Source organism: Tupaia chinensis, unplaced genomic scaffold (genome assembly GCF_000334495.1).
Source record: "Tupaia chinensis unplaced genomic scaffold, TupChi_1.0 Scaffold143646_1, whole genome shotgun sequence".
Classification (NCBI taxonomy): Eukaryota; Metazoa; Chordata; class Mammalia; order Scandentia; family Tupaiidae; genus Tupaia; species Tupaia belangeri.
Genome location: NW_006203494.1, coordinates 503,450 through 508,355, shown reverse-complemented (window position 1 = coordinate 508,355; position 4,906 = coordinate 503,450). Strand labels below are relative to the sequence as shown.

The 4,906-nt window shown below is 49.6% G+C and overlaps 1 protein-coding gene across 1 annotated transcript in view; it reads right to left on the bottom strand.

Moving 5' to 3' along the window:
• MED18 (mediator complex subunit 18) overlaps positions 1 to 155 on the bottom strand; it is a 3,878-nt gene extending 3,723 nt beyond the window's left edge. Inside the window, exon 1 of the mRNA XM_014582547.2 lies at positions 7 to 155. The gene's annotated coding sequence lies outside the window, so the exon portion shown is untranslated. The remainder of the gene's footprint in view (positions 1 to 6) is intronic.
• Positions 156 to 4,906: the final 4,751 nt, after the last annotated feature.

Below are 4,906 nucleotides of genomic sequence, written 5' to 3'. Positions count from 1 at the left end.
ACTCGCGCTGGACACGCAGCCTCGCGGACGCTCTCGCTTCTTTCTGAAACTGCGGAATCGCGTTCACGCGCGAACGCCGCGGCCTTAGCGCAACGCTCAGCCCCAGCCGCGAGCCCTGCTAGCCCCAATCCCCACCCCCTCGGGCCACTTCCGGCCACTTCCGGCAGGGAGCCTCCGCGCGGGGTACGGGTGCCGAGAGGCGCGAAGTACCGGCGTGCGGCCGGGCAGGCGAGGCGCATGCGCAACGTGCGCGAGGCTGTGCGGCAGGGCGTGCGACAGGACGTGCGACAGGACGTGCGGCGGTCCGCGGGGCTGTGGGCCCGGGGATGTCCGTGCTCTTTCTAAGTGGGACGGCCTGGAGTTTTTGTGTCGGAGGACTCCGGAACTGATCGCGCCGGCGTGTGCCTAAACTTTGACCCCCAGCGCTGGGGAGGGAGCCGGGAGAAGGCGCGAACGCTGGGGCGTTCGAGGGGTGTTGGAATCGGAAGGGAAGACGCCCCAGCTACCCCGCGTGGTTTTGGGCCAGGGAGTCTCCGCGGTTCTCCACATGGAGCGTCTCGTTTAAGGGACACTAGAAAACTCATTAAGCCCAATATTATGCGATTTTACACGTGGGGAACAGGCTCCTCGCGAAGGCCGGGGAGCGCAGGGCATCGGGGCCACCCCTGCGTTCCCGCACTCGCCACTCGCTGCTCCGGGCCTCCGCTCCCTGCTCTGACCGGCGCCGCTTCCCGTTCCGTACTGGTTGGTTTGGTTTGTAGCTGGTGTAAGGCGCAGGCTCGCTGGCAGAGCCGCAGACCGGCGGAGAGAGAAGGAAACGGGTGGGGATGGCCGCGGGGTCCCTCCGTTCCCCTCGGGGCTTGGGGTATGCACGCGCGTACACCCCACGCGTTTTTCAAATCCTGTGTGGTTAGCATGTGGGTGCGGCCGCCTTAACCTCCACACCACCAGCTGGTCCCTTACTCTGGTAGTTTTTTCATCGAACGTTTCTTTTTCTTTGGAGAGGTTTTTGCTATAGGGCGCATGCCCTCGCCAGACAGACAGAGACAGACAGCCAGAAATCACCCCCCCAGGGGAAATGGCCATGCTGCAATCCCTTCTTCTACATTCTCCTCTTGGAATCTTGGACACGCACTCACACGTGCCCCATGTGAGTTAAGCCACCGGGTCCAGGACTCGAACCACAGTCGACTATGTGGGAGTCTAGTGACATAGCCATTACACTAATTCCTGGTTCCAATCGAACGTTTCTTGAAAGTTTACTGTGCTGTTGACTCCATTTCTGCTTTCTAAAGAGTTTGTGAGTAAACTGTGGTCATCAGAGAGTTAAACTGAGGCACCACCGCTGAGCTGACACTGTGGAGCTAGGAGTATAAACGCCCAGTAGTGGCAGCAAGCAGGACCTACCATCCAGGACATGGGGAGGTCTGGAAGAGAGCATGAATGCGGAAGTAACTTGAGGGGTGCATAAGCTTAGGTAAAGAAAAGAGGAAAGGGAATTCCAGGCAATGGGAACAGCCTGTACCAAGGTAGGTTGCGTTAAGAATTAGGCTATAGATCTGAAGTTAGGAGTAAGAAATGAGTAGAAAAGGACTAAGTCACAAATCCTAGAGGACTTTGCATGCCAGACTAATGAATAGATAAGAGCTTAAAAAAAAAAAAGTAAAAAGACACCCTGGCAGGACCAGTGGGTGGTGTGGTATAGTGCTGGACTCCCACATGGCTGACTGTGATTTAAGTCCCAGACCCAGTGACTTGAAACTCACACCAGGTATGTACGCATGTGTAACCAAAATCCCGAGGAGAAGAGATTGTGGCAGAGCCATCCCCTTTAAGGGGGGCAGGGGTGATTTCTCACTTTCTCTCTCTCTGTCTCTGTCTCGCTCCAGGGAGCTCATGAACCCTATGGCAAAAACCTAAAATATAAAATAAACAAACAAAGAAAAGGAGGGAACCAGCAGTTAGCGTAAGTAATGGCTATGTTGCTGGACTCCCACGTAGTCGACCACGGTTTGCGTCCCTGACCCGGTGGCTTAAAACTCACGCCGGGTGCGTGTGCGTGCGTGCCCAAGATCCCGAGAGGAGAATGGAGGAGAAGGGATTGTGGTGTGACCATCCCCCGGGGGGGTGATTTCTCGCTTTCTGTCTCTATGTCTCTCTCTGTCTGTCTGGCGAGTGCACGTGCCCTATAGCGAAAATCTCTCAAAAAAAAGAAGAAAGAAAAGGAAAAACCCTGGCTACAGTGTAGAGAAAATCTTGGGCAAGGAGTACCTGGAGGAAAAAAGATCAGATAGGAGCTTTGCACAAGTCTGAGAGAAAATTTTCAGAGAGTTTTTTTTTTTTGAGAGTTGTTTTTGTTTTAATGTGAGATTTTGCCATAGGGCATGTGCACTCGCAGGAGACACAGAAAGAGACAGAAAGTGAGAAATCATCCCAGGTTCCTGTGCACACGGCCTGCTGTGAGTTTTACGCCCCCAGGTCTGGAACTTGAACCCGGTTGAATACATGGGAGTCCAGTGACATAACCATTATGCCTCCTGCTGGTCCCTAAGTCTTTAAAAAGATAAAAGAGAAAGAATGATTTAATGAGTAACCAGAAGTAGGTGTCTAGGTTCCTGCTGTGGGTGGTCATGGGAGTACTTTTTCTGAGCTGGAAAACAGGCCCACGTTAGTGAGGAGGGAAGTCTGTGGAAGTCTGAGCACGCGGTATCTGTGGGACACCCAGATGGCAAAGTTCAGGGAAGAGCAGGCCTGTAGTACAGCTTTCAAAGTCAGAGCTTCATAGATGGTGACCAGAGGCAGGAGATGAACGAGGCCATTCTGGAAGTGTGCAGGATGGGAAGAGAAGAGGGCCAATGGCAGGTCCTGGGAGCTCAGCAGTTATTAGAGCTGCATACACCGCAGGGCTCAGGACCTGCCTCCTGACTGACCTGGTGGGTTACAGACAGGGCAGAGTGACAAGCTCTTCGTGCTAACGGATTACAGGAGTTTGTAAAATTGCTGGGCCTCTCATTCCTACACAGACACTAATTTCAGAAGAAATTAGGCTGCTGGTTTTGTGGCCTGGTGGTTAAGGCAGCCAGATTCCATATGGCTATTCTCATGGTTTGACTCCTGGACTTGGTGGCTTGAAGAACACTCTGGGCACATGTGGCCAAAATCCTGAAGGAGGGAGAGATGAAGGAGAAGGGATTCTTCATGTGTGTGTGGAGGGGAGCTTTCTCCTCCTCGGGCCTCTGTCTCTCTCTTTCGAATCCCAGCCTGCCAGTTCGAAAAACGTGGGTGTGTGTGGGTGCACGCCCCAAATCCCAACAGGATGAAGAGTCTGTTCCACAGATACCTTGCGCTCAATGCACAAGGAAAGACTTCTGCTCCTGCCTCTCCTTGATTCCTTTCTTCTCACTCCCCCCCCACCATCTTCCCACAGTCTCCAGTATCCATAACCGTGTCCGTGCTTCTATATCCTCTAATCTTTAAGTTTTCGCCATAGAGTGTGGACAGCAGTATATATACAGTTCTTTTTTTTTTTTTTTTTTTTTTTTTTTGAGAGAGATTTTTGCTATAGGGCACGTGTGCTCAGAAGACAAAATGATAGAAAGCGAGAAATCACCTCCTGGGGGGATGGACATCCTGTAGTCCCTTCTCCTCCATTCTCTTCTTGAGATATTGAATACACACACACACTTGGCATGAGTTTTTGTTTTGTTTTTTAAGTTATCTTATTTAACTTTATTTTTATTTTATTTATTTTAAAAAGAATTATTTAATTTTATTTGTTCATTAATTTATTTTTAATTTGACCAGAGAGAGAGAGAGAGATTGAGAAAGTGAGAAACCAAGCCACCAGGTCCAGGACTTGAACCGTGATCAGCCATGTGTGACTGTCCAGTGCTTTAATCACTGTGCCACCTGCTGGCCCCGTATTTTTATTTTATTTTATTTTAATTTGACCAGAAAGAATAGAGTGAGAGAGGGGGGAGAGCAAGAGAATGAGAGAGAGGGAAAGTGAGAAAGCAAACTGCAAGTTTCGAGTCTTGAACCATGGTTGGCCATGTGGGAGTCTAGTGCCCTTAACCACCTCTCTACCTGTTGGCCCTGTGGTATGAGTTTTAAGCTACCAAGTCCAAGATTCTAACTGTAGTCTACTATGTGGGGGTCCAGCAATGTAACCATTATGCCACCTTCTGATCCCAACAGTCAATATATATTAAGTGGAGACATACAATGTCTCTCTTTCATAGACTAACTTGCTTCATTCAGCAGTAAATCTTCCATATTCATCCACTTTATATCAAATGCCAGGATCGCATTGTTTTTTATGGCTGAGTAGTATTCCATAGAGTATATGTGCCACACTTTTTCAACCCATTTATCTGTTTGTGGACATTTGGGTTGGTTTCATGTCTTAGCAATTGTGAATAATGTTGCAATAAACATAGATTTGCAAACACGTTTCTGACTGAGCATTCTCCTGTCCTTTGGGTAGATACCCAAGAGTGGAATTACTGGATCGGATGGTAGTTCTATCTATAGGACTTTGAAGAAACTCCATATTGTTCTCCACAGTGACTGGACGAATTTACATTTGCACCAATAGTGTAGGAGAGTTCCCTTTTCACCACAACCCTGCCAGCACTTATCTCTCTCTTTTTTTAGAGAGAGATTTTTGCTATATGGCATATATACTTGCCAGAGAGGCAGAGACAGAGACAGAAAGTGAGAAATCATTCCCTGGGGGGATGGCCACACCACAATCTCTTCTTCACTGTACTCTCGGGATCTTGGGTATGCATGCACACACCTCTGGTGTGAACTTGAAGCTGCTGGGTCCAGGACTCAAACCATAGTCTACTATATGGGAGTCCAGCTACGTAACCATTACGCCATCCGCTGGTTCCCTTTTTTC